General features: G+C 49.5%; 1 pseudogene across 1 annotated transcript; it reads left to right on the forward strand.

Moving 5' to 3' along the window:
* The first annotated feature begins 17,071 nt into the window (after positions 1–17,071).
* LOC148048617 (transmembrane protein 250 pseudogene) lies at positions 17,072–20,920 on the forward strand (annotated as a pseudogene). The gene is made up of 2 exons (XR_015695343.1): positions 17,072–17,174; positions 20,268–20,920. The product of XR_015695343.1 is annotated as a transmembrane protein 250 pseudogene (transcript).
* The last annotated feature ends 574 nt before the right edge of the window (positions 20,921–21,494 follow it).

Here is a 21,494-nt window from a genome sequence, read left to right on the forward strand (position 1 = left end):
CCCTCCTTGGCTGGGGAAGCTGCTCTTAATCAGGGCAACTGGAAACCAACCACGGACACCGAAGGGAAAGAGCTAAATCTCCTCTCCTGGGTGTTTTCTCCCCAGAAGACTTCCCACAAAGGTTACACCGAATCTTAAGAGTGCACAGAGGAGTCTTACCACTTCCTCGCTCCTGCACCCATTTTAAGTAGGTAGCCCTCGACTTACACGTTTGTGTTCTGCTGAGGCTTCCCAACAGCATGGCGCTAACTCCTTATCCCGACAGAAACACCTGTGATTAATTTACTGTGAATTGAACAAGAATGAAAGATTCTCCTTTTTCTACGAAACCAAGGAAAACTGTTGCCGCCAGTTTGTTCAGCGTTCTACCTGTCTCTCCTTCCGTCTGTCACCTGTGGCCTCCCATGAATGTTTCATGTCGTGCCTATTCATCCGCCCTCATCACCGCAGCCCTTGACCGGGCTCTCCCAGCCAAGAGCGGGATTAATGACAGCCTTACATATTTATATTATTTAAAAGTCCCTGAAGCGGGGGGGAAAAAAACCTCTCTCCCCTACACGAGGAGGAACAGCCGCAAGTGCTTTCCGGTGGAAGATATTTCATGAACCACGGTTGAGTTCACACAACTGGCTTGGTGGATGGCTTTGATCACGTGTTCTGCGTGCAGCTTTGGTTGTGTTGATGAAAACCTGCTCCATCCGAGGGTGGGGGGATAAAAAAAGGTACTTGAAGGTGCAGAGATGGACAGGTTAACTACGGAATCAAAAGACAGAGGAGAAATGGAGCGCTGTATGATTTGGGACAAGTGATATAATCGGCTAGAGAGTAGAATGTAAAAATTATACGTAAAGGTTATTTAAGAGTTATATTAAGGTGAAAAGGTATCATGTATATGTATGGATATTGATACAATTTAAAGCTAAAAGGTAAAATATAGATGTATAAGTATTGATATAATATATAATATATAGAACAGTGTTCTGACCCCCTCCTCCGTTCAGTAACAAAAGCCGAGACAAGCTTAAATGAGAATGTCCTTTAATAACAAGTCCAGACTCTCGGTGGCTGAAAGCCAAATAAACGAACAGATAAGGACCTTGGCAGCAAGTCCGACAAACCTTGGCACCAATTCAAACAAACTCTGGCAGCAATCCAGCCTGCCAAGTTCGTTTCTCTTTAGTCCAAGCGTTGACCTCTGCAAGAAGGGCGTGGCACAAGCAGTCTCTTTTATAGTCTGGAGAAGAGCTTAATGACCATCAGCTGAGTGTAATTACCTCCTGTAATTACATAGTTGTTCTTGACACCGAGTAGCCCTTTGACGGCGTGCATCCAGGAACAACTCACTACTGGCGTCTGGATCACTCTCCCTTGTCTCCTCCCCACTGATCCAAGGCTCAGGCGCCTCCTGGTGGCCAACCAGCCTCTCTGCGCCCTGCTCGGAGTCGGAACCCTGTCCAGGGTCCTCCACATCCTCCAGGGCCAACTCAGAGGGCCCCTCGCTGTTGCAGTCTGGTGGCACCTGCCGGGCCACAACAGAATAGTGGGGTATATAATTGGAAAAGAAGAATAATGAAATAACCATTATGTAATTATGAGGGATACCAATACTGGAGCGCTGTAAAGACTGAAAATGTGTTATAAATGATGAAATATGTTCAATAAAAACTTTTTTTTAAAAAGACACCTGTTCTGCAGGTGTCTCTTTATTCTTTTCCTTGCATAGATGGCTAATCCTCGGCTTATAACCAAGTCCAAAATGCCCCTGGCTAACCAAGACAGTTGTTAAGCGAAATGTGCCTCATTTTGCCACAGCTGCTAAGTGAATCATGCAGTCGTTAAATGAATCTGGCTTCCCCCTTTTGACTTTGCCTGTCACAAAAGGGGATGACGTGTCCCTGGGACTCTGCAACCGTCATAAATATGAGTCGGATTTTGATCATGCGAACAAGGGGATGTTGCAACCATCGTGAGTGTTGAAAAACGGGCATAAGTCCCTTCTCCCAGTGCTGTTGTGAGCTTTGATTGGTCACTAAAGGAAAGAGTTGTAAGTCGAGGACTGGCTGCACACACGACCGGCTTTCCCGTTGCATCCAGACGTCGGTTTCCCTGCAAGGAGCAATCTTTGGCTGGAAGTAGCTTTTGTCTTGTGCCAAGACGGGCTGCCAGGCTTGGAAACAAAACCCCCGAGAAAATTTATAGCTGAGCTTTTAACAGATGAGATCCGTCCCTCAAATGGATCGGTTATTGGCAGGTTTTATCCTGCCGATCTTAAAAACAGGAGGAGGAGAAGAGGGGAGGGGGATTTTCATTCAGGCTTCAACGTCAACATCAGTGAGGAGGTTGGGGAGGAACCTGGGCCAGTCAACCCCACCCGAATAGTATGACTGTTGTGTTTTTTAACGATGTATTGTCTTTATGTGTATAACTTGTTTTGTACTTCCCCTCCCCTTGAATTGTGAGCCACCCTGAGTCCCCCCAGGGAAAAGGGTGGCATACAAATAAAGTTAAAATCAAATCAAATCAAATCAGTCCTGGAGTCTGGGGAAGGCTCTGATGAGGGCTCTGTGTCAGAGGCAGAAGGGGGGGCAGAACCGTATGCCAGTTATCAGCTGCCCTCTGGGAGTTATGTGCCACCTCCAGAGCCTACAGAGTCGGACATCAGGGAGGCAGAGGAGCAGGGGGAGCCTGTTCCCAGAGTGCGCATGGGCAGAGCTGCCAGAAGGCAAGAACAGTTAAGACAAAAGGGGCGACTCGGGAGTAAGGCTTGGAGGTGATTGGCCCCTCCCATAGGGCATAAAAGAGGAGCCAAGGCAGGTGAGCCTTTGCAGGAAGCAACTTTGTTCGTGCTGGTTGGTTTAAACTCTATAGCAGTAGCAGTTCGACTTATATACCGCTTCCTAGGGCTTTCAGCCCTCTCTAAGCGGTTTACAGAGTCGGCATATTGCCCCCAACAATCCGGGCCCTCACTTTACCCACCTCGGAAGGATGGAAGGCTGAGTCAACCCTGAGCCGGTGAGATTTGAACAGCCGAACTGCAGAACTGCAGTCAGCTGAAGTAGCCTGCAGTGCTGCATTTAACCACTGCGCCACCTCGGCGCAGTGGTTAAACTCTGAAGCTCCGTTTGGACTCTGGGGCCTTGCAAAGCTAATTGCCAATTAGGTCTTTGTTCCAAGGGAGATAAAGGTGGGTGCTTATCAACCTTACCCCGAAAGACTTTGGCAGACTTCTGTCGGACTCTTTACAAACTACTTGTGACTCATTACGGGCTCTGAATGAGCATAATTCACGGCCGTTGAAATAAAAAGATGGTTTTTGGGACTAAGCGTGTGCTTTTCACTGTCTCCGGAAGCCTAGGGCAGAACATTTAAGACTCCACGCTTAGGACCCCACAGCAAGGGTGGGCAGCTTCGGCCCCTTCGCGACCGGTGGACTTCAACGCCCAGAATTCCTAAGCCAACAATTCGTTTGCCACTTACAATGGCATTGAAAAAAGTGACTTATGTTTGTTTTTCACCCTTTACGATCATCGCAGCATCCCTGCGGTCATGTGACCAAAATTCAGACGATTGGCAACTGGCATGTACTTACGACAGTTTCAGTGACATTGGAGGAGCCAGATTCACTTAACGACCCTCTGTCACTCACATAACATCTACAATGGGTCACTTAACAAACCGTGGCAAGAGAGGCCTGTGAAACGGGGTGAAACTCACTTAACAACTGTCTCGCTTAGCAACAGCGAGCTTGGGCTCCCTTGTGGTCATAAGTTGAGGACTTCCTGTACCTCACTTGGGAGGGGAGGAAACCTTTCGGGGCGATGTGGCTTTGTGCTGAAGGCACATAATTGACTCTCTGACCCTATTCTGTAATCCCAAAAGGTAATTAAAGCTGCCAGAGTCCAATTAAAGTCCACTTAATTAGAGACCCCCATTGACTGGGAGAGGGAGAAGCGAAATTGTTTATAGGCCTCTCGGCCATCCGGCATTCCGCGTCTCCGTTCTTGGGGCAAAGTGGACTGCGGATCAGTTCTTCCTTTATTTTAGTTTTCTTCCTTTCTTCAGTTTGTCAAACGATGTACAAGGTAACAGGTAGAAGTATAAACATGGGCGTGAACAAAGGAAATGGGTACATCAATGCGGATAGTAGGAGAGGTAAGAAAAATTAGGGCCCTGCAGGTTTTACTCCGCTAGTCGCTCCCGAATCTATAGGGCGGTGGGCGCTCCTCTCCTATTCATTGAGCCAGCTCTGTCCGAAGGCATTTCCGTGATCGTGTGGCCAAGCGTGATGTCACGGAGCGTTGCGACCTTCCCACCGACGTGGTACCCATTTATCTACTCGCATTCGCATGCCTTCGAACGGCGAGGTTGGCAGGAGCTGGGCGAGGACGGGAGCTCCCGTCCTCGCCCAGCTCCTGCCAACCTCGCCGTTCGAAGGCATGCAAATGCGAGTAGATAAATGGGTACCACGTCGGTGGGAAGGTCCCGTCCTCGCCCAGCTCCTGCCAACCTCGCCGTTCGAAGGCATGCAAATGCGAGTAGATAAATGGGTACCACGTCGGTGGGAAGGTCCCGTCCTCGCCCAGCTCCTGCCAACCTCACCGTTCGAAGGAATGCAAATGCGAGTAGATAAATAGGTACCACGTCGGTGGGAAGGCCACAAAGGTGCACAAAGATATACTATGCAAAGGTGGAGTCTTTTCATCGTAGAATCCGCTCTCCAACATCTCGGCCTTGACACAAGGCGGATTCTTGGCTCAGCTGCTATCCTGCGGCTTAACGCTTGCTGAAACAGAGGGAGGTTCGGGCATGTCAACCCAGGGCCAGCCTCATCCTGGTGGGAGACGAATGTCTGAAAAGTGTCAATAAATCCACAGAGAGGCCAAGGCCCATGATGGACATTCAGCAGAGGATGTCAGTGCCAAATGGGTCTAAAATAGGCCCCTGGGTCTCCAGGTCTGGCTAGGAAGCACAGCCGCCCTGCCCCTTGTTAATCATGGACACTTTGAATGGGGAGGGGGGCGCAGGAGGCCTTGCAGCCCCTTGGAGGCTCCTGGCAGAGTTTGTCTTGGGTTGGGTTGGGGGGGGGAGCGGCAGCTGAAGGGAAGCCCCACCGTTTCCTAGCGCAGGGTCATTTTGCCAAATGGAAATTGACATTTTGGGTTGAACCTGATGACCTCTGTCATTACATTAATGGCCTCCGAGGGGGAGACAGGCCAGGTTAGGCTGATGGAATTGTATGGATTGGTTAAACGGCAGAGCCCGGGATGAAGGGATTGGTGGGGGGATGAAAAACGGAGGAGAGATTCTGTCCCCGGTAAACTTTGGTACAGGCAGATCTTCTACCCCGTGGCACGACAAAACCGCGCTCGACTAAGCCGCGCCCGATTAAACCGCGTCGCTGACGTCATCAACAGGGCGACAACAGCCAGCGCGGAGAAAGAAGGGCGCTTTAAATAGCGCTTTGAAAGCAAGCCGATTCAACTTAAGGTAAGGGTTAGGTTTAGGGTTAGGTTTAGGGTTAGGTTTAGGGTTAGGTTTAGGGTTAGGTTTAGGGTTAGGTTTAGGGTTAGGGCTAGGTTTAGGTTTAGGTTTAGGGTTAGGTTTAGGGTTAGGTTTAGGGTTAGGTTTAGGGTTAGGTTTAGGGTTAGGGTTAGGGTTAGGGTTAGGGTTAGGTTAAGGGTTAGGTTTAGGTTTAGGTTTAGGTTTAGGGTTAGGGTTAGGGTTAGGGTTAGGGTTAGGGTTAGGGTTAGGGTTAGGTTAAGGGTTAGGTTTAGGGTTAGGGTTAGGGTTAGGGTTAGGGTTAGGGTTAGGGTTAGGTTTAGGGTTAGGTTTAGGGTTAGGGTTAGGGTTAGGTTTAGGGTTAGGTTTAGGGTTAGGGCTAGGTTTAGGTTTAGGTTTAGGGTTAGGGTTAGGTTTAGGGTTAGGTTTAGGGTTAGGTTTAGGGTTAGGTTTAGGGTTAGGGTTAGGTTTAGGGTTAGGGCTAGGTTTAGGTTTAGGTTTAGGTTTAGGGTTAGGGTTAGGGTTAGGGTTAGGGTTAGGGTTAGGTTTAGGGTTAGGTTTAGGGTTAGGTTTAGGGTTAGGGTTAGGGTTAGGGTTAGGTTAAGGGTTAGGGTTAGGGTTAGGGTTAGGGTTAGGGTTAGGTTAAGGGTTAGGTTTAGGTTTAGGTTTAGGGTTAGGGTTAGGGTTAGGGTTAGGGTTAGGGTTAGGTTAAGGGTTAGGTTTAGGTTTAGGTTTAGGTTTAGGGTTAGGGTTAGGGTTAGGGTTAGGGTTAGGGTTAGGGTTAGGGTTAGGGTTAGGGTTAGGGTTAGGGTTAGGGTTAGGGTTAGGTTAAGGGTTAGGTTTAGGGTTAGGTTTAGGATTAGGTTTAGGGGGGTTAGGGTTAGGTTTAGGGGTTAATTTTAGGTTTAGCGTTTACAGCGTGCTTCTGTCTCCGCGCTGTTGTCGCGCTGTTGATGACGTCAGCTACGCGGTTTCGTCGAGCGCGGTTTAGCACTAAGATCTAAGGAAGCAACACTTTGCAAGTTATATTGTCCGTGCTAGAACCCCAAACAAAACTCAACCCGGATTGTCACGGAGCAATTTTGCAAAAGCAGAGTATCCTAGGGCTGGAAAGGACCTTGGAGGGCATCTAGCGCAACCCCCTGGTCAAGAGAGGAGACCTTATATACCAGCCCGGAGAAATGATTAGCCAGGTTTGAGACCCTCCAGGGATGGAGCACCCACACCTTCTGGAGGCAAGCAGCTCCCCATAATATATGTGGATGCCCGTCAAAGACAGCTGCAATCTGGAACTACGGAGAAATTCCCTGACACCGAGACGAATTCAGCAGTGGGACATCTTCCCACCAGATGTTGTGGGTGCTCCATCACTGGAGGTTTCTAAGAAGAGCTCAGGCAACTATCCCCTTCTTTGGCTGGGGACGATGGGAGCTGAAGTCCAATCACTTGGAGACACAAGACCAGTGTTTCTCAACCTTGACAACGTGAAGATGTCCGGACTTCAACTCCCAGAATTCCCCAGCCAGCGAATGCTGGCTGGGGAATTCTGGGAGTTGAAATCCGGACATCTTCACGTTGCCAAGGTTGAGAAACACTGCACTAGAGTGAGAACATCAGTACAAGCCAAAAAAACACAAAACGCTTGTGCCAAACCCAACATTTCTCCTCCTTTGCAGGACGTAACCACGCTAAATTTTTAAAGCAACTAATTCCGGTTGTTTTGCTTACTTCCCCTGTGGCCTTGCTTTGTTTGTTTTTCTTAATGCCCCTTTTCTACCCGTTAATATCTTCTGTTATTTTCGGCCGCTCCAGCTGGGCAATCTTGTCTCCAAGCCCACACAGATGTTTCCGAAGTCGCTAATCCCGAGGAAGATTTTAATGCTAAGGAAAAAATGGGTTACGTAAAGACGCCTGATCTTCTTAAGGAGCCGAGACTGCCCCAGGGCATATTGTATGCCAAACGAGACTATATCAACAAGGGGCAGAGGGAGAGGCAGCCGCTTGACAGATGTTTGAAAAGAAGACATCCCCCGCCGGGTCGTTCAGCCGAGGAGTTTCCCCAAGGGCCCCATTTGCAGGGCCGCCATTCCTACAATATGGATTTTCCTGTCGGGGTGTGTGTGTGTGTGCGATTCCTACACTACGGATGGAGCAGAGGAAGGTTAGGCAGAATCCCCCTTTCACGGGTTCCTCCGCTCTTGCAGCTGCTAATTGACGGAGAGGTTCTCAAATAGCTGCGGCTGACGGATTGATTATCTGCCGTCAAGTTGATGTCAACTCTTTGTGACCCCCCATAGATCAGGGGTGTGAACAAGCATGACCCCTTTTGCAACCTGTGGACTTCAACTCCCAGAATTCCTCAGCCAGCATGGAGTAGTAAAGAATTCCTCAGCCAGCATGGGTCGTAAAGGGTCCTAGAGAGGCTGGATCTTGAAGTGGACAACCACTTAAATAGTACCTGGCTCAATAGTAGTAACTGAGAGAGGGATCTTGGAGTCCTAGTGGAGAACCATTTAAATAGGAGCCAGCCGTGGGCAGCAGCTGCCAAAAAAGCCAACACAGTTCTAGGCTACGTCAACAGAGGGAGAGAAATCAAGATCACGTGAAGGGTTGATACTACTTTATAGAGTTTCGAGTTTATTGGTTTTGTATGTCGCCCACTCCCGAAGGACTCCGGGCGGCTCACAATAAACAGGGGAGGGAATAAATAAGACAATACAAACAATTTTAAAATCCACAACAATCACAATTAAAACAGGGCTGGGTGCTTTAACAGCCTGCCGGAACAGCCAGGACTTAGTAGCTTTACGGAAGGCCGGGAGGGTCGTAAGGGTCCGGATCTCCACGGGGAGCTCGTTCCAGGGGGCCGGAGCAGCAACAGAGAAGGCTCTCCCCCGGGGTGTCGCCAGCCGGCATTGGCTGGCTGATGGAACCCGGAGAAGGCCAAGCCTGTGCGATCGAATTGGTCTTTGGGAGGTAATTGGCAGGAGGCGGTCTCTCAGGTACCCAGGTCCGATGCCATGTAGGGCTTTAAAAGTAACAACTAGCACCTTGAAGCGAGTCCGGAGACCAATGGGCAGCCAGTGCAGCTCGCGGAGGATAGGTGTAATGTGGGTGTACCTAGGTGCACCCACAATCGCTCGCGCGGCTGCATTCTGAACTAGCTGAAGTCTTCGAACACTCTTCAAGGGCAGCCCCATGTAGAGCGCATTACAGTAGTCCAGTCTTGAGGTCACGAGGGCGTGAGTGACTATCTGAAGTGCCTCCCGGTCCAGATAGGGTCGCAATTGGTGCACCAGGCGAACCTGGGCAAAGACACCCCCTGGTCACAGCCGATAACTGGTGATCTAAAGTCAGCTGTGGATCCAGGAGGACTCCCAAATTGCGAACCCTCTCTGAGGGGCGTATAATTTCACCCCCCAGATTGAGAGATGGAATTATTAGCCAATCTTTGGGAGAGAACATCAATAGCCACTCGGTCTTGTCGGCCTTGGTAAGGCCACACTTGGAATCCTGAATCCACTTTTAGTCGCCACGATGTAGAAAAGATGTGGAGACTCTGGAAAGAGTGCAGAGAAGAGCAACCAAGAGGATTAGGGGACTGGAGGCTAAAACATATGAAGAACGGTTGCAAGAACTGGGTAGGTCTAGTTGAATGAAAAGAAGGACCAGGGGAGACATGATAGCATCTTCCAATATCTCAGGGGTTGCCACAAAGAAGAGGGAGTCAAACTATTCTCCAAGGCACCTGAGGGCAGGTCAAGAAGCTATGGGTGGAAACTAATAAAGGAGAGAAGCAACTTAGAACTAAGGAGAAACTTCCTGACAATGGGAACAATTAATCAGTGGAACAACTTGCCTCCAGAGGTTGTGAATGCTCCAATACTGGAGGTTTTTAAGAAGATGTTGGGCAACTGAAGTAGTGTAAGGCTTCCTGCCTAAGCAGGGGGGTGGACTAGAAGACCTCCAAGGTCCCTTCCAACCCTGTCATTCTATATTCTAGATAGAAAAGGACTGCAGTGAACAGTTGAGGGAATTAGGCGCGTCTAGTCTATTGAAGAGAAGGAGTTGGAGTGAGATGAGAGTTGTCTTCTAATATTTGAGGCTCTGCTAAGGAGGGCTCTGCCTGTTCTCCAAAGTACCTGAGAGCAGGGCCAGAAGTAAGGAGGGGGGGTGTGGGGGAATCTCATGATAAGAGAGACCCAGTCTAGAACTAAGGAGGAATTTCCTGACAGCGACAACAATACTTCGGTGGAACAAAAGTTGACTCCAGAAGTCGTAAGTGCTCCATCACTGGAGGCGTTTCAGAAGAGAGCGGAGGGCCATTCGTCTGTAATGGGAAGGTTAGTGGTTAGAGCGCAGTGGTTAGAGTGCAGCACTGCAGGCTACTTCAGCTGACTGTTAGCTGCAGTTCGGCGGTTCAAATCTCACCGGTTCAAGGTTGACTCAGCCTTCCATCCTTCCGAGGTGGGTGAAATGAGGACCCGGATTGTTGGGGGCAATATGCTGACTCTGTAAACCGCTTAGAGAGGGCTGAAAGCCCGATGAAGTGGTATATAAGTCTAACTGCTATTGCTATTGCTATTGGGCTTGAACCAGAAGACCTCCAAGGTCCCTTCCCGCCCTATTATTCTACATTGTATTCTACGTCCTAAAATTTCTCCCAGGCTTGGGACAATTAATTCGTAATTTAATAAACTTATATGCCACCCAATCCCGTAGGACTCCGGGCGGCTTACAAATACAAAGATAAAAATTAAAATTAAAAAAAAATAGGGGAAAGACGAGAACAATTTAAAAGGAACACACCATACACTCGACTTAGCTGGGGGCTGGACCTCATTCATGGGTCAGCAGTCCAAGGCCTGCCGGAACAGCCAGGTTTTGGTGGCTTTTTGGAAGGCCACGAGAGTGGGAAGGGTCCGGATCTCTGCGGGAAGATCATTCCACAGGGCTGGAGCAGCTACAGAAAAGGCTCTCCCCCGAGGGGCCGCCAGCCGGCATTGTCTGGTCGACGGCACCTGGAGGAGGCCCAGCCTGTGAGTTCTTATCGGCCGTTGGGAGGTATGTGGCAGGAGGCGGTCTCGCAGATATCCAGGTCCAAGGCCATGTAGGGCTTTAAAGGTAATAACCAGCACCTCGAAGCGCGTCCGGAGACCAATAGGGAGCCAGTGCAGCTCGCGGAGGATAGGTGTAACGTGGGTGTATCGAGGTACACCCGATATCGCTCGCGCGGCTGCATTCTGGACCAACTGTAGTCTCCGAACACTCTTCAAGGGCAGCCCCATGTAGAGCGCGTTGCAGTCATCGAGCCTTGAGGTGACGAGGGCATGAGTGACAACTTGTGGGCCAGCTGATCTTGACCGGTTTACATGAAGGTGGCTTGAATCTAAGCACTTCAAAATGGGTCTGGTGAATAAGTAGTGATTGCCTAAGAAGGAAGGGCCAAGGGTCTCCAGAAACACATTGCTTTTTGCCTACATTTCCCTTTTTTAAAAAAAAAAATTATTTTATCAATTTCATATATACATTCACAATTATATGATCTCATAACTGTTATTAATAATATGTATTTATAACAATTTTTCCCTACAGTTGACAATATACTTGAAGATTGCTTTCTTAACATCCCATAGATCCATCTTATCTTACAACGGTCCTACTTCTTCTTCCCTCCCTCCCTCTTTCCTTCCCTCGTTTCTTCTCTCCTACTCCCCTTCCTTCCCTCCCTCCTTCCCCTTCCCTCCTTCTCTCCTTCCCTCCCTCCTTCCCTCCTTCTCTCCTTCTCTCCTTCCCTCCTTTCTTTTCTCCTTCTCTCCTTCCTTTCCCCCTTCCTTTCCTCCTTCCTTCCCCCCTTCCTTCTCTCCTACATTCCCTCCTTCCTTCCCTCCTTTCTTCTCTCCTTCTCTTCTTCCTTCCCTCCTTCCTTCCTACATTTTCCATCCATCAACATGGCACAGCAGCTAAGCAGCCACGAAGCCAAACCTCGAGACCCTGAACTGAGCAGCCAGAGAGAACGGGGTGGGAGAAGACCTTCCCCCCCTTTCTTTCCCCCACCTCATTGTGTGTTTGTTCAGGCTCAGGTGCGAGGAAGCAACACCTGTCTTCTCCCCTAAACAAAGGCCTCTCACCTTTCACTCTGTATTTCCGTGAGTCCCTTCACCATCACTTCAAGAGCCAAGCGATTCCCAGGCTCCAGGAGGAGAGTTTGGGCTGCCAGAGACGGCAAAAGTGCAATCATTGCCGCTTTAATTAAAAGCTTTAATTAAACACAAAATACCCTGGGTGCTTTATTAGGCCCGGTAATTGATTTAATGCCTCTGCTCAAATTCTATTAAGTGAGGATCCTTGGCTCTGGAATGAGCTGGTGGGATGGGAGGGCCAGCGAAGGCTTGTGTCGGCAGTTGTGCACACGGCCAGAGTCTTTGCACACCCAGCCAAACCCACGGCTGAGAACAGCTGCAAATATTCACCTTCATTGGCATTCTATTTGTTTTTTTAACTTTAAAAGCCACCCAAGGGGCTTGCCAAGTAGCTAACTTCTGTAAAACCTGTTGACAGATTCTCTTCTGCTCTTTTCCCAACTTTTCAGGAGTTAAAAAACTGAATTTGTTTCGTCCACTTAACGAGCTCGGCATCCCCAGTCCACATTCAATATACCCTAGGAGTAAATCCTGCAAGGTCCCCATCCTCAAAGCCCCCCCCAACCTCCTTTGCCCCTCGGTAAACAAGGAGCTGTCCCCTTATGGGCTCTGAGCAGAGTGAAGTCTTCAGTCAGGTCCTCCCGTGGGGATTAGGCAGGCAGGTGGATACTGTGAAGTTTTCACTCAGGTCCTCGTTTACAGCTTATTTATTTATTTAGCGTACGGCAAATACATGGACTTAAAGGTAAATCCCTTTTACAGTCCAGGAAACTAGGAAGCGCCCCTTCGACGATGTTTTCCATGCCGCTTTTCCTTCTGCGGGCTCAGCTGCCTTTTATCTGACCACTGTCCACTCTGTGGCTCTTCCTCCTGTCCCCCAAGATCAATCTCACACGCACAGCCGCTCCCACCCGAAGCCCCTGATGCTTCATCTTCCAACAATAACCAGAAAAAGCTGGCAGGATGAGTCCCTGTTCTGCCCATCTATGCCACCAAGTTTTAAAACCATGGGGTGGTTGATTCTTACATATTTCCTGCATTTTATGCAACGATGCCATTGAAAATGAGATCGCATCAGTTTCCCTGGGTGGCACTTTCCAGATGTGGAGATGTTCCAATTCTGGGAGATCTAACCCAATGCATCTGGAGGGCATAGGGGCAAGGAAGGGGCTATTAACATTCTCTCCCCTCCACCCTCCTATTAGAAATGGCTGGCTTGGCCCATAATTTTGCCAAGCGCTCCCTCTGGTGGCGAAATGCTAGGACTACCTCTAGTCGAGAAGGTCTGGTTTTGATCTCAAAGGTTGCTTTTTCAAAAGTTTTTTTTTCCCCTGAGGAAGAAGAAGAAGAACGAGCTCCCCGTGGAGATTCAAACCCTCACCACCCTCCAGGCCTTCCGCAAAGCCCTTAAAACCTGGCTGTTCCGACAGGCCTGGGGCTAAAGAGCTGTCCCCCCCCCCGCCCCGTCTCGAATGGTATGACTGCTGTGTGTTTTTAAATTATGTATTGTTATGTTCCGTCTTTTATTTTTTGTCTGTATCCCCCTCCCCTGATTTGAATTGTGAGCCGCCCTGAGTCCCCTTGGGGAAAAGGGCGGCATATAAATGTAATCAAATCAAATCAAATCAAATCAAGAAGAAGAAGAAGAAGGAGAAGAAGAAGAAGGAGAAGAAGAAGAAGAAGAAGAAGAAAAAGAAGAAGAATGAGAAAAAGAAGAAGAGAAGAAGAAGAAGAGAAGAAGAAAAAAGAAGAGAAGAAGAATTAGACCAAGGAGAAACGAGGAGGAGGAGGAGGAGGAGGAGGAGGAGGAGGAGAAGAAGAAGAAGAAGAAGAATGAGAAAAAGAAGAAGAGAAGAAGAAAAAAGAAGAGAAGAAGAAGAATGAGAAAAAGAAGAAGAGAAGAAGAAAAAAGAAGAGAAGAAGAATTAGACCAAGGAGAAACGAGGAGGAGGAGGAGGAGGAGGAGGAGGAGGAGGAGGAGGAGGAGGAGGAGGAAGAAGGAGAAGGAGAAGGAGAAGGAGAAGGAGAAGGAGAAGGAGAAGGAGAAGGAGAAGGAGAAGGAGAAGGAGAAGGAGAAGGAGAAGAAGAAAGTTTTGCTTCTCATCCAACAAGCTTCCTCAGTTGTGATGACGCACAATGGAAGGATAACTACTGAAAGTTGAGACTGGACTTCTCAACTGTCTCAAACTGTCAACACTTCCTTTTTAAAAGGAATTATACCATTTCAGACAAACCATTTTGTTTGAAATGGTACAGGATTTTTTCTGCTCCAGCAGGAGGTTGGACTAGAACAGTGTTTCTCAACCTTGGCTACTTGAAGATGTCTGGACTTCCAACTCCCAGAATTCCCCAGCCAGCGAATGCTGGCTGGGGAATTCTGGGAGTTGAAGTCCAGACATCTTCAAGTAGCCAAGGTTGAGAAACACTGGACTAGAAGACCTCCAAGGTCCCTCCCAACTCTGCTTCCTTCCTGTGTGGAGAATGGAGGACATTTCAGCCTTGACTAGCAGCCAGGACACCGGTCTCTGTCCGTGACCATTTCCCCCAAACCTGAGTGGATCTGAAAGCGGATTCTTTATTCCCAACTGAGAAAAAAAAGCCGGCAGATTTTGTGCCTAAAATGAAGTTTTGGTCCTGTCTTCTTTCCCATCATCCTCTCCTCTCAGGACAAAAAAGCCATCGTAATTCATCACTCCTGGGGATCCGAGTTATTCTACTCTTGATTAAATTAGTAAATGCAATCAGGATCCGAAGCGATTTAATTGAGAGAAGTTATGGGGAACCTGACAGTTTTATGCATGTTTGATGAAGTATTATAAGCTGGTTTTTTTTTATTTTGCATAATTTGACTTTACATTCTACGCAGGAGGAGATACCCCCCCTCCCAATCACCTATTCATGACCCAAATAAACTCTTTTAAGATGCACATATCTATAATTTATTTCAAGCTCAGTTATCTGTCACAGGTTGGTCCGGCGGGATACCCCTTCTCGTTCTTCTTCTTTTGCCAAAGTGACAAAATACATTGAAAGTAATATTTGTTGCTCTTCAGCTCGCAGTATATAAATCCTTGGCAATGCAGACATTTTATTTAAAGTTTTGAAAGAAGGAGAAGTCATCGTTTACAGGGCTGGAAGTATCAAATAAATGCAGGCAGACCATCCAAGGCACGATATTCTCTGTTGCTTGCCAGTAAAACCCCATCAACACAAAACTTGTTCAATCCACAGGAGGAGAAGCTGCATCATTAGGGAAATTGCCACCATGCTGGGGCAAAAGACTTTAATGCGTCTCACTGAATTTATAACTAAAGGATGGTGAAAGATGCCAAGCTGACGTCTGATCTTTGTTCATTTTATCCTTAATCTCCCGTATCTGGCGTGGCGTTTGGCCAGAGCCTGATGTGGGCCGAAGGAGCCACTGGCTTCTTTTGCTGGGTATCTTGGACTCCGGGTTCCGTCCACCAGCCAATGCCATCTGGCTACTACCCGGGGGAGGGCCTTCTCTGTGGCAGCTCCGGCCCTCTGGAATGAACTCCCCGCGGAGATCCGGACCCTCACCTCTCTCCAGGCCTTCCGGAAAGCCGTCAAAACCTGGCTGTGCCGGCAGGCCTGGGGTTGATGAGTTCCCCTCCCCTCTCGACTGGTATGGCTGTGTGATTTTCGTGCATTTTAATTATGTGTACTGTTGTTTATGTTCCCTTTCCCCCCTGAGTTGTTCGCCGCCCTGAGTCCCTCCTGGAGAAGGGCGGCATACAAATAAACCAAATACAATACAATAAATACAATACAATACAATGCCCATCATCTACTGGCCCACCAGGCCCAGCAAAAGCGCGCCTCTTCTTTTCCTTGGTGGTGTTTGGTTCAAATGGGCATCATCAGCCTTTCTGCGAAGACCTCAAACTGAGTGGGATGCAACACCCTCCCCCCCCCAAAAAAACCTGGACTCCTGCTCCCATCATTCTCCACTAACTGTTGCAGAAAATCAGGCTAAGAAGGATGATCCTGTCACTGGTCAGAGTCTTTTTGCACTTCGAACATTGGGCAGAAGACATCGAAGCAGAGCCAGCCGAACAAATAGGTTTAAAAATAGTTTCGATCCTTGGGCTTTCAGACTCTTAAACACAACCACAATCACTCCACCCACCCACAGAAATGTATGTAGTCTTTTTTTTTCTTTCTTTCCCCCTAATTACTTGCACTGGGATTATTCTTTATACTACTTACGTTGTTTGCATTTGTCGTCATAGATTGCACCAGTGAGCTAAAACCAATTTCGTTGTGTTTATTTTGCACAATGACAATAAAGGCTATGCTATACTAATACCTATACCAGTGTTTCTCAACCTTGGCAACTTGAAGACGTCTGGACTTCAACTCCCAGAATTCCCCAGCCAGCATTCGCTGGCTGGGGAATTCTGGGAGTTGAAGTCCAGTCGTCTTCAAGTTGCCAAGGTTGAGAAAGACTGACCTATACCAATACCTATACTATTGTTGTGACTCAGCAGAAGTTTGCTGTGAGTTGAGTCGGGATGCAGGAATAACAATGCAGCTGGGGCTCGTTAGTGTGGTCTTCTGGAGATAAAAGGACGGATGGTGCCACCCCCTGGTTGCAGAAGTCAACGTTCACTCGTTCGTTCATGGTTCGCCGTTCATCAGTCGTGGTTTGTTTGTGAGAGTCACTTGGATAAGTGATTTGCTTTCTGTAACCCTGATTCAAAGAGACACTTGGAGAAGTGATTTGCTTTTCTTTCACTACACCTGCTTTGGCCGTAAGAGATCTTTGTTTTTGCATTCTGTTATCTTCTTGCCAGAGACTTTATTTATGTTTAATTTTGGGCTCGCAGCCAGGCTGAGCCGAGGACTGATAAAGTTATTTCCTTTTAAGTCTGTCTGCCTGTCGTATTTGAACGAGCGAAGAAGGGGGGGTTCAGAACAACTATGCTATTGCTATTACTATACTATGATGGGGCTGCCACATGTTGCCTTCCAATGTGCCACGCTCCAATTCCCATCGTCCCCGATCAGCAGGGCCCATTCTGGTGGAGGGTTTCATTTACTTTATTTTATTTATTCTGTTAGATAACACATATGTATAAGTGTAAACGTGATTTGAATACATGAAATGGATAGGGATACAAAGGAAGGGCAGGGGGAATCCAGGCAGAGACAGGTGTTCCTGCACTCCCTCTCCCATGCTCCCCAACCCGGAGGGTGGAGGATGGGAGGGAAGAGTCCAGCCCAGCTCCCGCTCTCCCCCCCATCTGCGCAGATGGGACCTGGAGTCCAAAGAGGGCAAAAGGAGAGCCCCCGCCCGCGCGCCTGCGCGCCCGTTGCTAGGCGACGGCTTCCCGGCGCGCGCTTCCCCCCCCTTCTCCCCGGGGGAGGCGGCGCCTGCCGATGACGCCATCGCCGCGCGCGGTCCCCTTCCGCCGCCGGCCCTGAGGAAGCGGAGTCGCCGCCGCCGCCGCCGCTCGAGACCGGCTTCCCTCCGCCGCCATGGCCCGCAGACGCCTCGGCCGACGCCCGGTGAGTCCTCCGACGGCCCCTTGCCTCAGCCCCGCTAGGTAGGCCGCCGGGCCCAGCAGGGGGCGCTCCCTCCTCCCCTCAGCTGGCGGGACTACAGGTCCCATCCTCCCCCCCCTCCGCTGAACCCCCCCCTCCACCCGTGCGCATGAAGCGCCTGTGGCCCCGCAGGCAGTGCGCATCGAGGCCGGGACCATCCCGGGGGGTCTCTGGGCTGCTGAAGCGGAGCGGGAGAGAGCCCGGCCCGAGATCAGCAGCGGCCGAGATTTGGGCTTCCTCCCGCGGGGGGAGGGGGTGGGCGGGGGGTGGGTCCTGTCCCTCTCCTGGGGGTGAGTGGGGAGGATGGCTGAACGGGGCCAACGTCCCAGCTGGGCTCTGGATGCGAATCCCCCCCCCCGCCCTCTTTGCCTGTCAGTGAGTGAGGGTCCTAATAATGGGGTTATTATAGCAACGGCCCTTAAGACTTATATATATGCTGCTTTTACCCTGCTTCACAGCCCTCTCTAAGGGGCTCACAGAGTCAGCATATTGCCCCCAACAACAATCTGGGTCCTCGTTTTACCCACCTTGGAAGGATTGGAAGGCTGAGTCAACCAGGAGCCAGTCAGGATCGAACTCCAGAATTAGCCAGCGATACGGCATTCTAACCACCATTCCACCAGATAGAAAGATAGACAGACAGACAATGATCGGTAGATGATAGATAGGTAGATAGATAGTTAAATAGATAGATATGATACATAGGTAGGTAGGTAGATATGTAGGTAGATGATAGATAGATAGATAGATAGATAGATAGATAGATAGATAGATAGATAGATAGATAGATAGATAGATAGATAGATAGATAGATAGATAGATAGATAGATTGATAGATTGATAGATTGATAGATTGATAGATTGATAGATTGATAGATAGATAGATAGATAGATATGATACGTAGGTAGGTAGGTAGATAGATATGATACGTAGGTAGGTAGGTAGATAAATAGATAGATAGATAGATAGATAGATAGATAGATAGATAGATAGATAGAGCACTTCGACTTATATACCGTTTCATAGGGCTTTCAGCCCCCTTTAAGCGGTTTACAGAGTCAGCCTATAGCCCCCAACAATCTGGGTCCTCGTTTTACCCACCCTGGAAGGATTGGAAGGCTGAGTCAACCAGGAGCCAGTCAGGATCGAACTCCAGAATTAGCCAGCGATACGGCATTCCAACCACTGTGCCACCACAGCAGATAGAAAGATAGACAGACAGACAATGATCGGTAGATGATGATGATAGATAGATAGATATAGATAGATAAGTTTAGAGATAGATGATAGATAGATAGATAGATAGATAGATAGATAGATAGATAGATAGATAGATAGATAGATAGAGCACTTAGACTTATATACTGCTTCCCAGTGCTTTCCAGCCCCCTTTAAGCAGTCAGTTTACAGAGTCAGCCTATCGCCCCCAACAATCTGGGTCCTCGTTTTACCCACCTCGGAAGCACAAGTCAACCTTGAGCCTGGTGAGATTCGAACTGCCGAACCTTTTGCAGCCAGCAGTCAGCAGAGGTAGCCTGCACTACTGCACTCTGACCACTGCGCCACCGTGGCTCCTTATAATATTATAATATCGGAGGGGAATCCTCATGGGAGCCCTTTGGGTTAAGGCACCAGCCTGGAGACTGGGAGACTGGGAGTTCTAGTCCCGCCTTGGCTGGGGAGGTTTGATACAACTCTTTCTCTTAGCCTTTGCAGGGTTGTTGTTGTTGTTGTTGTTGTGGGCAGATAGGAGGAGGAAGGAGTTCAGTGTTATGGATATTCACTGCCCGGGTTGTTTATTAAAATAATAACAACAGGATGTAAGTTAAAAGTGATGTGATTGTATCCAAGCCACACTAAGATATCAGGTGCTACTCAAAGGCAGGTGAGAACTGTTTGTGGAAATACATTAAGGGGGGCAGGAGAAGGAGAAGTCCCAGGCGAAAGAGCCTTATAGCCCACCAAAGGACAGGAGGGGAGGAAGGGAGACCCTCCCTAGTTTTTGGGGAAGCAAAATGGGGGAGGAGAGGAAATGGCCTTTCACGCTTGCAAGATTCTGTGATTACTTTAAAGTGAAGTTAGTGTTTTTAGCCCTCATAAGTGTTGGGTTTCATGCTTCCTACCTCGCAGGGCTGTCAGTGGGCAGGTCCAGAACCTGCTAGAAAGGGAGGGACCACCTTCCACCTTCACTCCCATCTCTTCCTTCCAATTGCACACGTCTTTTTCTGACCCACCCCACCCCCAAGATGGCACCGTTCATATTTTTCCTCCCGAAACTTTTGCTGGTCCTCCCAGCCCCACCAGGGGGTGATTTAGTCTTTAACCAGTGGCTTCTTTAACTTGTGCTTCCATCTTCCTTTTCCTGACTTTTAAAGTGTTCTGTAACCTCTGGTCTTCACTGATTCCCCTCCAGCCGGTTCCTGTGGCCCTTTGCTCTTGAACGGTGGCCTCCAAACTTGACAACCTCAAGCATGGCTGGCTGAGGAGTTCTGGGAATCGAAGCCCACAAGTCTTTAAAGTTGCCAAGTTTGGTCTAGACCATTGATGGCGAGCCTCTTTGGCACCAAGTGCTGAAAAGGGAGCGCGCGCTCGTCAGGGAGAGAAGCTGCCAAGTGGGCAAGCGCGTGCTGGGAAATGAACTTCTGGTTTCCAGCACATGCCTGGGCACTGACCACCTTGTCTTCCGGTTGCTGGCGCTCATGTGCACCATGATCAGCTGGCTGGAGCACATGCGCACAACGGAAACCAGAAGACCAGCTCTTCCGGTTTCCGGGACTACTGCATGCACAGAAAACAGCTGATCATCACGCGTGCATGCATGCCAGAAACCCAGAGGAGGAACGGGCGATGCCACGCGTGCCATCACGGGTCTAGACTTTTGAGCCAATGCATCACTGCATCCATCGTGACCTTCCAAATCCCAGTAAAGGTTGGTTGGATCCGGTGCCTGGTGGCCCCGCGGAGAGTTATCGGGGGCGCTTCTTCCGCTCGGCGCCGGCTGTCCTCCTTCTCCTCCCTTTTCCTCAACCTCGCTCTCCTTCTCTTCCTTCCTGCAGGCAGCTTCCGCCTCGGCACGTCCGGGCCGTGTCCACCCTCCCGGCTCGCTGGCCTCCCCTCCCATCTTCACGGAAGCGGCCGGGGCCGCCCGCTGCCAGCCTGGCTCTCCGGTTGTGTAAAAAGCCGGGCTGCCCGATGCCTGTCATCCCTATCCCACGGCGGGTTCGGTCTTTCCACGGGCCCCACACGACCTGCCTGCACTCGGCCTGCGGGCCGGTCCAGACCGCCCCCCTGGTGCGCACCAAGTACAACAACTTTGACATCTACCTGAAGTCCCGCTGGATGTACGGGGTGATCCGCTTCCTGCTGTACTTCAGCTGCAGCCTGTTCACCTCCGTCCTCTGGGTGGCGCTGGCGGTCTTGTTTTGCATCCAGTACCTGGGCATCCGTTTCTTCCTCCGCTTCCAGTACAAACTCTCTATCACCCTGCTGCTGATGGGAAGGCGGCGCGTGGACTTTAGCCTGCTCAACGAGCTGCTCGTCTATGCCATCCATGTCACCATGCTGCTGGTGGGCGGGCTGGGCTGGTGCTTCATGGTCTTTGTCGATATGTAAATAAAAGCCGGGTAGGGGGAGGAGCCAGAGGCAGGGTGAGTCTTGGCCTTGGAGGGTCAGATCCCTCTCTGATCCTTCCTCCACCCTCCTCCTGCAATCTCTCTCTCTCTCTCTCTCTCTCTCTCTCTCTCTCTCTCTCTCCCTCCGCCCTCTAACACGAGTCTAGGCCAGGGGTCTCCAACCTTGGCAACTTTACGACTTGTGGAACTTCAACTCCCAGAATTCTGGGAATTGGAAGTCCGCAAAAGTGGTAAAATTGCCAAGGTTGACAACTTTGCTGGCTGAGGAACTCTGGGAGTTGAAGTCCGGACATCTTCAAGTTGACAAGGTTGAGAAACACTGTCCTAACCACTGCTGGGGAATTCTGGGAGTTGAAGTCCGGACATCTTCAAGTTGACAAGGTTGAGAAACACTGTCCTAACCACTGCTGGGGAATTCTGGGAGTTGAAGTTCCGCAAGTCGTAAAGTGGCCAAGGTTGGAGACACTAGGGCAGTGTTTCTCAACCTTGGCAACTTGAAGATGTCCGGACTTCAACTCCCAGAATTCCCCAGCCAGCGAATGCTGGCTGGGGAATTCTGGGAATTGAAGTCCGGACATCTTCAAGTTGCCAAGGTTGAGAAACACTGCACTAGGGCACTTTGCTTATGGTTAGAGAGAGAGCATGTCAACC

Source organism: Thamnophis sirtalis, unplaced genomic scaffold, assembly GCF_051295495.1.
Source record: "Thamnophis sirtalis isolate CommonGarterSnake01/CBP01778 unplaced genomic scaffold, rThaSir2_p1.2 scaffold_2, whole genome shotgun sequence".
In the NCBI taxonomy this organism is placed as follows: Eukaryota; Metazoa; Chordata; class Lepidosauria; order Squamata; family Natricidae; genus Thamnophis; species Thamnophis sirtalis.